The following is a 12,107-nucleotide window of genomic DNA, read 5'->3' as shown; positions in this document are numbered from 1 at the left end:
TCTCTGGAAGTCATTCTTTATTTAAGCAAATAGAGTCCCAACTTCTGTGTTGAGATGTGCTGTCTTCTAGGAAAATAATACTTCCTTAAAGGCATAAGCATTGTAACTAGCTCATCAGAATAGAGTTTTCTAAAATAACTATTGCTTTTCTCCCCCTTGAAGGAAATAGTACATGTCCAGTGAACTAATTTATCACTTACATTCTAGAGATTTGTACTCTGAGCAAAGATGTCCCTTCATTTTAATGTTAACACAATCTAAAATTCTTAAACAAAAGCTATTAAAATCCCTCAGTCGAAATCATCATTGATCTAGTGTTTTCCTAAATATTTATTTGAACAAGATTGGATAGAAAGCTGCATTGTAGCCGAATGCTGGAAAGGTCACAGAACTACGATGAGTTTGATGGAAAACAGCCTTTCCCCTCCTTTGTTTTAGATGGTTCCTACTTTGATTACAAGCATTTATTATAATTATCAAGAGATTAGGCTGTTGTTATAGAATCCTTGTAATGGAACCATTTAAAAGGAATATAATGGCAGTTTATTGGATTTTGCAAAAGAAAAGAGCTCAGATAAAATGGTCCTTTTTATAAATGGTTCAACTGCTAGCTGAGTACACTAATTTTGTTATTCTATCTTTTTTATCTTAGCTCATTTTCTTTAGCATTTGTGTGTGTGTGGCAAAGAGTACAGTTTTTTCTAATGAATAACTTGTACTCTATTTGTATACTTTATATCTTTGGTAGGGTTTCTGTATACGTGCACACAAACAGAGATAGGTAGCACTCCATACTCTCTGATATGTAGTTTTTGTGTTAAAATTTCCATTGGTATAACATTTCTTAAAATGGGTATTTAATATTGATTTATATTGTGATTTTTAAAAATACTTGGTTTATTGGATGTGACACCATTCATTTATCACGTTTTTTTTTTTTTTTTTCTAGTCCCATATGTACTTACACTTCTGGTTTCGGTAAAACAATCCCCGGGAAATACTAAACTCTGTGAGTTGAATGTTCTCTTGTTCAGTATTTCCCTGATCCAAGTGAATCAGACAACAAAACTAAAATTTTAATCACACTAGCTGCTCTTATATTTGGTGTATTCAATTTTGCATCAACAGTGAATCGACTTAAATGTCTGTGAATATACAAAATCATACTACAGCAATGTCTCTTCAACAGCTGTGAGCAAAGGACTGAGGTTTGAAAAAAAAGGAGGGGGGGAACCCGGGAAGTTCATAGACTTAAGACCTATTCAGGGCTGATATCTTTATTCATCAAAATAAATATGGTGGGTACTCGGGATAGATACATTTTGAGTCATTTTTCATTCCTCAAAAATGAAGACATGGGCCTTAACAACACTTTATTTAAATGGACACTTAATTTCATTTGGAGGTAGACACAAGGAAATGAACAATAGAAAATTGTGAAAGATCCTAAATCCTCTCCTTCCCCAGACTAGTAACCAGTGGAATTGTATGTTCACTAAAATACTAGAGCAAACAGACATTAGAGAACTGATCCCTGCAGAGAAAAGAGCACAGGCAGTGAATGTTACCTGTCAGAGTTGCCCAAGGGAAGTGAAGGCTTCGGTTCACAAAACAGATTCTGTGAAGCAGGGCATGGAGATGGCAGTCTAAGTGCTTGTTTTAGTGATTATAAACTTCCTGAAAACAAAGGTCAACAGTAGGTACCTGTACTAATAGATGTCTTAAACATGACTGGCCATCAAGGATATTTTTTAGAAAATTATTTTGCTTTTATCACAGGAGCAAAGGAATCACCACTTTTTAATTCCTAGATATTTCTTTGAGATTTTCAAATCATATTATTTCTACCTTTGTTATGTTTATGTCCCCCACATGTCTGTCAGTTTGTCGTACTGTGGGGGCTTGCACATTGCTGTGATGCTGGAAGCTATGTCACCAGTATTAAAATAAGAGGCAGGTCACCCATGGCAGACAAGTTTCAGCTGAGCTTGCAGACTAAGACAGACTGGGAAGAAGGACCTGGTGGTCTACTTCTGAAAAGAATTAGCCAGTGAAAACCTTATGAACAGCAGCAGAAAATTGTCTGGTATAGTGCCAGAAGATGAGCCCCTCAGGTTGGAAGGCACTCAAAATACAAGAAACCAGACTATATAAAGAAGAGCTGGGCATCAGGATTAGAGAAAGACTCATGAACAACCTGCATTATACAGATGACACAACTTTGCTTGCTTAAAGCAAGGAGGACTTGAAGCACTTACTGACGAAGATCAAAGACCACAGCCTTCAGTATAAAGGAAGCAGGATGATGAGCAAAGAAGACCGAAGAAGAACTGACGCCTTTGAATTGTGGTGTTGCCAAGAGAAGCAACAAATCTGTCTTGCAAGAGGTACAGCCAGAATGCTCCTTAGAAGCCAGGATGGCAGGACTTCCTGTCACATACTTTGGACGTTATCAGGGGGGACCAGGCCCTGGAGAAGGACATCGTGCTTAGTAAATAGAGGGTCAGCAAAAAAGAGAAAGACCCTCAACGAGATGGACTAACACAGTTGCTGCAACAATGAGCTCAAGTATAATAGCGATTGTGAGGATGGCGTAGGACCGGGCAGTGTTTCATTCAGTTGTACATAGAGTTGCGATGGGTCAAGACCGATTCCATGGCACCCAACAACAACATTTGCAAATTCATTTTCCATATGACTGAATTTAGTTTTTTCCCCAGATCTTAAAATATAAGTAATATCACACATAAAGGAGGAGCCATGGTGGCACTTGTTATCCCACCAGCTGCTCCGCAGGAGAAAGATGTGGCAGTCAGCTTTCGTGAAGATTACAGCCTTGGAAACCCTATGGGGAAGTTCTGCTCTGTCCTGCAGGACCACTATGAGTTGGAATCGACTTGATGGCAGTGGGTTTGGTTTTATCACACTTAATGATGCTTTCCTTCATGTGACTTTAGTCATTGGTGGTACTGGGATCTGTATGTGGGAGAGCCCTAAGAGCAGTGACAGTCTGGCGGGTGGGAGGCATCGTGGGCACCCTCAGATTTTATATCACAGAGCAGTAAGCATCAATTTTTCTACAGATGGCAATATTCATATTTTGTATAGAATAATTTTTGTTATTTTGATTTAGAAGAACTCAGGGAAGCTGGTAAGATTATAATTTCATCACTTATGAAAAGGAAAACACAAGAAAAGATTTCTGTTTACTTGCTAGGACTACAACATGACAACTGAATAATATTATTTGGAAATGAAATAAGTTAAGAAAACTTTTTGCATTCCCTGAAAATGGAAGAATTTAAGCATTTGGACCAAAATGGAGTTAGGGATTCACTTGTAGAAAGTGTTACAAATCTGTAATCCTTTATCTGTAATTTTAAAAGTTCTGAAAAACCACACAGTTCTTCATATGCTCGTGGCAAACCTACTTGGTGGCAGAGCCTGACTTAAACTGAGAGGTAGCTAACTAGTTATTCTATCTTTGGGAATATTTATACATTTCTCTGCAGAAGCATCAGTTTATTTGATTATGGATTATTAACCCAAATGTCACTAGACATGACACATAGTACAGAGTAGCTGCACCATATTGTCTTCCTAACATCCAAAACATTATGGATCCCAAAGCGTATTCTTTCCCACGGGTTTTGGATAAGTACCATACCAGCAATACAAACGGCAGACGAAAACTGCCATGAGGCCCGGACAGATTAGAAGGGAAGAAAAGAAAGATCTTTGGATACATGGGACTTCCTTTTTCCAACATTTCCTACATTCTTTTTTTTCAGTTTCACAATGGTGATCATGCCAAGAACAAAGGTATTTTGAGGCACAGAAGTGAAAGGCTCAGCAGAGTCGGCAGTCTTCAGGAGGTCCAAACAGGGCACACAGTGACTCTGTGACCTTCCCAGTGACAACCGAGCAGCCTGTGGGGAGCTGTCTCTTGCTGCAGAGTTGCGTCTGTTGGCTCTCCAGAACCAGCACTTCTGGAGTCCCATCCAGTAATCCCCGTTCTTTCTGAGAAGCTACTTCATGTTCCCCCCACCATGATGGATCAGTTTCACGTTGTGCTTAATAGTATACTTTGTCCAGTTATCCTAAAGTTGAAGGTGAGAAGTGCAGTGAATAATTGAACCCTGTGCACTGCCTTGAGCTCTAGCGGCAAAGTGGTTAAAGTGCTCGGCTGCTAACTGAAAGGTCAAGGTTTGAACCCACCAGCCGCTCCAGGGGAGAAAAATTGTAGCAGTCTGCTTCTGTGAAGATTATAGCCTTGGAAACCCTCTGGGGCAGTTCTACTCTGTCCTATAGGGTCAGTATAAATCTATCGACTCAAAGGCAGTGGGTTTGAGTTTTTTGACACTACCTTAGAGTGTTAATCTGTGAGCAATAAAGCTTCCCCCCCGTCAGGGCAACCCCCCACTCTGCCTCAGGATGACCCCCCACTCTGCCCCAGGGCAGCCCCCCACTCTGCCCCAGGGTGGCCCTCTACTCTGCCTCAGGATGACCCCCACTCTGCCCCAGGGCGGCCCCCCACTCTGCCCCAGCACGGCCCCCCAACTTTCCTCCAGGGCGGCCCCCCACTCTGCCTCAGAATGACCCCCCACTCTGCCCCAGGACGTCACCCCACTCTGCCCCAGCGCGGCCCCCCAACTCTCCTCCAGGGCAGCCCCCCACTCTGCCCCAGGGCGGCCCCCCACTCTGCCTCAGGATGACCCCCCACTCTGCCCCAGGGCGGCCCCCCCACACTCCTCCAGGGCGGCCCCCACTCTGTCCCATCGTGCATGGTGTCCCCATGAGTCGGGGGTGACTCAGCAGCAGCCGGTTATTTTTCTTTATGGATATTTGTTCACCCGTACAACTGCTACTTTCCTGCCAGAGATTTTATCCCGGAGACCAGAAGCCCATGCTAGGTGCTCAGTTCTCCTATGCAGTGCTTCACGGTGACTGAAGCTTACTTCCTTCTTTGAACTGGTGTGATGGTCGTCCCCAGGCTGGTTCACTAAATGCCAGGAGAGAGCACGTCCCTCCTGCTTCCAAAAAGGAAGAGATGGTTCCTTTCACTTCTGTATACCTCTTTATGTAGCCAAGGACAGGGTGAATCAGGTCCAGAGAGTGCCTTTACTCCTTATTTCTGTCTTGTTCCTCATCACTGACGTGTTGGTCTGTGTCCAACACGTAACGGAACACTTCAGCTCAACACTGTACAAATCTGAAAGCATTTCTTCTGGGAACACACACTTCTATGAGTTTTTTTGTTTTCCCATTTTTTTTGTTTTTTTTACATTTGAAGAAAAGGATTACCTCCTCAGGACACAGTCGGGGGTATACTGTATTTTTTCGAAAATAGCATGTCTACATAAATAACACACCCACATGTATGACACATGGCATAGTGCTTACGAAAAATGCAGTGAGTGTGCGGTTGGCAAAAAAAAAAAAACATATAACGCATGCATTATTTGGGTAAAAATATGGTAATTCTTTCCTTGTTCTTCCCTCCCTTGCTGTCTCCTTTCCTCCCTCACTCCGCTCCGTTCCTCCTTCCTTCCTTTTTTTCTTTTGGTCATAGAATAGAGCTCAAAGTATATGTGTGATCATGACTGAAAATTTAAGTGTCACGGTGAAGCTATAGTATTTAAAATCTTGGCTTTTTTTTTTTTTTTAATTTAATTATTGTGACAGTTTTCCAGGTCAAATGAGAAGTGTTTTAATTCTAACTTAACAAAAATTCAAAGAATTAATATGACTTTATTTTTCTTGCTATATATGAGCAAAAACCCACATTAGCCAAACTCATTATAAAAGTCAGCCACGTCTCCCTGTGTTTGTGGCTGTAGACCCTGATATCTCCTCACATAACACATGTACACACGTGAACACAGAACACAAGTACACACGTGAACACAGAACACAAACCCAGTTCTTGCTAGATTCCCAGATTTTTATTAGACGTGGAATTATCTACAGATTCTCTGTCAGATAATAGTTTCTGATTTCTTCTCTTACCTTTACTATTTTCTACTTACTTTAGGTTTACTTTGCTCTTCGTTTTCTAGTTTCTTAAGGTGCAATGTTAGGTCATTGCCTTTAGACCTTTTCTCATTTCTAATGTAAGTATTTAAAGCTATAAATTTCCATTGAAGTACTGTGTTGGCTGCATACCAAAACTTTCCATATATTTGTACTTTCATTATCATCCAGTTTGAAATATTTTCTTCTTTCTTTTTATTGTGGCAATATGCATGTAACATAAAATTTGCCGTTTTAACCATTTTTGAGTCTTCATTTCAGTGCCATTGCTTATATTCACAGTACTGTGAGACCGCCTCGACTATTTCCAATTTTTTTGGTCACCCCCAAACAGAAACTATGTACCCATTAAGCAGTTACTCCCATCTCCCTCCCCACCCCGGTGATACCTAATCTACTGTCTGTCTCTCTCAGCTGCTGATGTCAGATGGATCCTGGCTGAAAGCAGAGAATACCAGAAACATCTTTACCTGTGTTTCATTGACTGTGCAAAAGCATTTGACACTGTGGATCATGACAAGTTATGGGTAACATTGCAAAGAATGTGAATTCCAGAACACTTAATTGTGCGCATGAGAAACCTTTACATAGATCAAGAGGCAGTCATTCAAACAGAGCAAGGGGGTACTGTGTGGTTTAAAGTCAGGAAAGGTGTGCGTCAGGGTTGTGTCCTTTTACCATACCTATTTAATTTGTATGCTGAGCAAATAATCTGAGAAGCTGGACTATATGAAGACGAACAGGGCATCAGGTTTGGAGGAAGACCCATTAACAACCTGTGTTATGCAGATGACACAACCTCTCTTGCTGAAAGTGAAAAGGACTTGAAGCACTTACTAATGAAAATCAAAGACCACAGCCTTCAGTATGGGTTACACCTCAACGTAAAGAAAACAGAAATCCTCACAACTGGACCAATGAGCAACATCGTGATAAACGGAGAAAAGATTGAAGTTGTCAAGGATTTCATTTTACTTGGATCCACAATCAACAGCCATGGAAGCAGCAGGAAATCAAAAGATGCATTGCACTGGGCACATCTGCTGCAAAAGACCTTTTTAAAAAGCATCGAAAAGCAAAGATGACGCCTTAAAGACTAAGGTGCACCTGACCCAAGCCGGGGTGTTTTCAATCGCCTCATATGCATGCAAAAGCTTGACAGTGAATAAGGAAGACCAAAGAAGAAGAACTGACTCCTCTGAGTTGTGGTGTTTGCAAAGAGTATTGAATATACCGTGGACTGCTAAAAGAAGGAACAAATCTGTCTTGAAAGAAGTACAACCAGAATGCTCCTTAGAAGCAAGGATAGCAAGACTATGTCTTACACACTTTGGACATATTATCAGGAGGGTTTAGTCCCTGGAGAAGGACATCATGCTTGGTAAAGTAGAGGGTCAGCGAAAAAGGGAAAGACCCTCAACGAGATAGATCGACACAGTGGACACATCAATGGGCTCAAGCATAACAAGGATTGTGAGGATGGCACAGGACCAGGCAGTGTTTCATTCTGTTGTACATAGGGTCGCTATGAGTTAGAACCAACTCGACAGCACCTAATAACAACAACAACAGATATTTCATATAAGTGGATTCATACAATATTTGTCCTTTTGTGTCAGAATTATTTCACTGAGCATATTGTTTTCCAAGCTCATCTGTGTCATAGCGTACATCAGAACTTCATTCGTTTTATGGCTGAATAATATCCCTTTATAGGTATGTACCACATTTAGTTTTTTCATTCATCTGCCGATGGACACGTGGGTTGTTTTCTACCTTTTGGCTACGGTGAATGATGCTACAATGAACATTGGTGTACAGGTGTCTGTTTGAGTCCCTGCTTTCACTTCTTTTGCCATATACTAGGAGTGAAATTGCTGGTCACATGGTAAATGAATAATTTCTCTTACAAGGATCAGCACAAAGCTGGTTCCTATAAGGCAAGAGTTTAAAGATGTCCCAAATGCCCAACTTCTCCAAACTGCTCTACCCCCGCATCATGTCTATCACCAAGTACCCCTCTTCCCCTCACCACTCTCCCTCCCATCTTTGATTTCCATAATTCACTGCAACATCTCACAAGTACTAGCTGTACTTAGAATTATGGGATTTATCAGGGAAGTAACAGGGTACAACTTGCAATTGGGATCAACCTAGATGTGACAGAAATAACTCAGGATGCAGTTCTTAGATCAGGTCAGCTTCTTTTTTTCCTCCGCTGCCAGGCCGCACTGGGGGCTGTCAGCCACCGTACCCTGCTGGGGACCTTGCTGCCACCAGTCCCTGCTGGGGACCTTGCTGCCACCAGGCCCTGCTGAGGCCTGTCTCAGGCAAGTGTTACAACTCTTAGCTTGTGGGTTGGGAGCTCCACAGCAGCCACGTCACGCCACTGTTGGTCTTGCTATTGCTGCACCGTTGTCTCTCCCTGTTTGTCGTGTTTCAGCTCTTACCTCTCTGCCCCTGTCTCCCTGTAAGCCTAACGGGATGGCAAGACTGACCAATACCCTCATTTGGGTTCCATACACCTTATTTGCATGGTTCCACTCCCACAAGGGTGCCATGCACCTTACTTACATTCTTAGCAAGCTGTCCAATCCCCGTGGTGGGCCACGAGCACCTCATTTGCTGTAGCCCCACCGAGTCATTTGGCTACAAGAACCATGTTAAGTCATACACTGCACCACACATGGTGACTCTGTGTTTAACTTTTGGGGGAACCACCACATGGTTCTCCACAGCAACTGCATCATTTTAAACGGGGTTCCCGTTCCCACATCCCGTTCCCACATCCCGTTCCCACATCCGGTTCCCACATCCCGTTCCCACATCCCGTTGCCACATCCCTACCGATATTTGTTAACGTCCACTTTTCTGATGACAGCCATTCTAGGGCATATGAAGCAGTATCTCATTGTGGTTTAAGATTTGCGTTTCCCTAAAGAACCAACGATGTGGAGCATTTTTTAATGTGATTATTGTCCATTTATGTTCTTTGGAGAAATGTCTATTAATGTTCTTTGTCCAATTTTTAATTCAGTTGTTTGACTTTTGTTGAGTAGTAAAAGGAGATATATATATATATACACCAAAAACCAAACCCATTGCTGTCAAGTGGATTCCGACTCATAGCAACCCTATAGGACAGAGTAGAACTGCTCCATGGTTTCCAAGGAGCGGCTGGTTAATTTGACCTGGAAACCTTTTGGCTAGCAGCCAAACTCTTAACAACTACACCACCAGGGCTCCAAAAATATGAAACACTTTTATGAATTTGCTGTCATCCTTGGGCAGGGGCCATGCTAATCTTGTTTGTATCATTCCAATTTTAGTGTATGTACTGCCTAAGCGAGCACAGATAGAGATGATAGATTAGCTAGATAGAGAGAGAGAGATAGGTAGGTAGGTAGAGAGAGAGAGAGGTAGAGAGAGAGATAGATAGGGAGATAGATGTATATATTTCTAGATATGAAACTCTTATTAGGTATATGACTTGCAAATATTTTCTCCCATTCTGTAGGTTGTCTTTTCACTCTCCTGATGTCCTTTGATGCACAAAGTTTTTAATTTTAATGAAGTCCAGTTCAGCTCGTTTTTCTTTTGTTGCCTGTGCTTTTGACGTCATATTGGAGAAACCATGGCCAAACCCAAGGTCATGAAGATTTGCCCTATGTTTTCTTCTAAGAATTTTATAGTTTTAACTCTTAAATTTAGGTCTTTGATCCATTTTGAGTTAGTTTTTGTATATGATATAAGGTAAAGGTACAACTTCATTCTGTGGATATCCAGTTTCCTAGCACCATCTGTTGAAGAGACTTTTCATTTCCACATTGGATGGATATGGCACTCTTGTTGAAAATTAATTGACCATTGATGTGAGGGTTTATTTTTTAGTTCTCAGTTCTATTCCATTGGTCTATATGTTGATCCTTATGCCGGTACCACACTCTACTTCCCCCCTTTTTTTCCTTTTATTATCCATGTACTGTTTAAAAGTGTGTTTAATTTCCAGATATTGGGGGCATTCATAGACATTTATTGTTACTAATTTCTACTTCAATTCCGTTGTGGTTAGAGAATATATTCTGTATAATTTCAACTATTTTAAATTTTAAGACTGGTTTTTTTTTTTTTATGGCATATCTTGGTGAACATATTATGTGCCCTTGAAAATAATACGCATTCTTCAGTCATTGAGCAGAGTATTTTGTAAATTTAAATTAGGTCAATGTGGTTGATAGTGTGGTTGAGATTGCCTGTGCCTTTACTAAGCTTTTTGTCTGCTTGTTCTATCAACTACTGAAAGATGGGTAGTATAATTTCCTAATATGATGATAGATTTCTGTATTTCTCCATTTAATTCTGTCAACTTTGCTTCATGTATTTTGAGGCTCTGTTATTAGCTGAATACACATTTATGAATATTATGTCTTTTTGTAGAATGGATGCTTTCGTCATTATTAAAGTCCTTTATTACTAGTAATAAACCTTGTTTTAAAGTATACTTTCCCTGACAATAATATAGTCACTCCAGCTTCTTATGCTTGTTATTTATATGTTATATATATTTTCTATCCATTTCATTTCCACCCATGGGTGTATTTATATTTTTAGCACGTCTCTTGTACACAGCATGTGGTTAGGCTTTGCTTTTCTAGTTTATTTTGATCTTTGTCTTCCAACTGGAGTGTTTAGTCTATTATCATTTAATGGAATTATTAATATGATTGTGTTGAGGTCTACAATTTTAATAGTGATTTTCTATGTGTCTCCTCTGTTTCCTTTTGGTTTGTTTGCTTCTCTGTTCCCAATTTCTCTCTTCTTTTGTATTATTTGAAAATGTTTTTAGAATTTCATTTTGCCTGTTGGCTTTTTAGTTGTTCCCCATGAGTTAATGTATTTTGTTTAGTGGTTGATCTAGGTATTATTTTATGCCTCCTTAATTTTTCAGAATCTACACAGAGTTCATAGTGTAGTGCTTCATGTAACATAGACAAACCACGCAGCCGTATGGATACATTGACCTAACACCCTCCCTTCCCACACAATCCTTTCTGCTGAATTTCATGTGTATTTTAGGAATCCCACAAGAGCATGTCATATAATTTTGCTTTAACAATCATATATGTGTTAATGAAATTAAGAGGAAAAATAATTGTTGATATTTTCCTGATATTTACCACTTCTAGGGTTCTTAGTACATTTCTTAAGATTAGCATTTCCATCTGGTATCATTTCTTCTTCAGCCTGAAGAATTTTCCTTATCGTATCTGATAGCACAGATATTTTGTCTACGAACTTTCTTACTTTTTCTGAAAATGTTGCTATTTTGTCTTCAGTCTTGAAGGATATCTTCACTGGATATGGAATTCTGGGTTGATGTTATATTATTTTTCTTCAGCACTTTAAAGATGTTGTTCTTCTGTTTTCTGGGTCCATGTTCTTCCTCCGTGTGTAATGTGTCCTTTTCCTCTGGCTACTTTCACTGGTTTTTTTTTTTTTTCCTTTGATTTTCAAGAGTTTGACTATGATATGCCTAGCTGTTGTTTTCTTACGGTTTTCTTTATCCTCTTGAGAATCACTGAGCTTCTTAAATCTATAAATTTATATGACCCCAAACAAGGAAGTTTTTGGCCATTATTCTTCAAATATTTTTTCCTGCTGCATTCTCCATGTCTAGGACTGTATTTGCATGCATGGTAGATCTTTTGATATTGTCCTACAGATACCTAAGGCTCTTTTTATTTTTCGATCTTTTTTCTCCCTCTTATTCAGGTTGGATAATTTCTATTGATCTGTGTTCAAATTCACTGACTTTTCAGTTTTATTCCCATTCGGCTATTAAAGCCAATGAATGCTTTATTTCAGACATCATGTCTTGCTATTCTAAAATTCCCATTTGACTCTGTTTCATGTTATCTGTTTGCTGAGATTTACTGTCTTTCATTTATTATGAATATATTTTCCTTTACTTCATTATAATAAAAATAATAGCACCTTTAAAGTCCTTGTCTGATCATTTCAACACCTGAGTCATCTTGGAGTTGGCATCTGTTGATTTCTTTTCCCTTGACAGT

The 12,107-nt window shown here is 40.0% G+C and overlaps 1 protein-coding gene and 1 non-coding gene across 6 annotated transcripts in view; one reads left to right on the top strand and one right to left on the bottom strand.

The window, feature by feature from the left end:
• NBEA (neurobeachin) overlaps positions 1-12,107 on the top strand; it is a 914,947-nt gene that overhangs the window by 561,154 nt on the left and 341,686 nt on the right. The window lies entirely within an intron of this gene.
• Positions 9,280-9,386, bottom strand: LOC111750535 (U6 spliceosomal RNA). The gene has a single exon (XR_002785642.1). It is a non-coding gene; the product is annotated as a U6 spliceosomal RNA (small nuclear RNA).

Source organism: Loxodonta africana, chromosome 17 (assembly GCF_030014295.1).
Source record: "Loxodonta africana isolate mLoxAfr1 chromosome 17, mLoxAfr1.hap2, whole genome shotgun sequence".
In the NCBI taxonomy this organism is placed as follows: domain Eukaryota; kingdom Metazoa; phylum Chordata; class Mammalia; order Proboscidea; family Elephantidae; genus Loxodonta; species Loxodonta africana.
The sequence above is the reverse complement of the archived record's forward strand: the minus strand, read 5'-3'. Positions and strand labels throughout refer to the sequence as shown.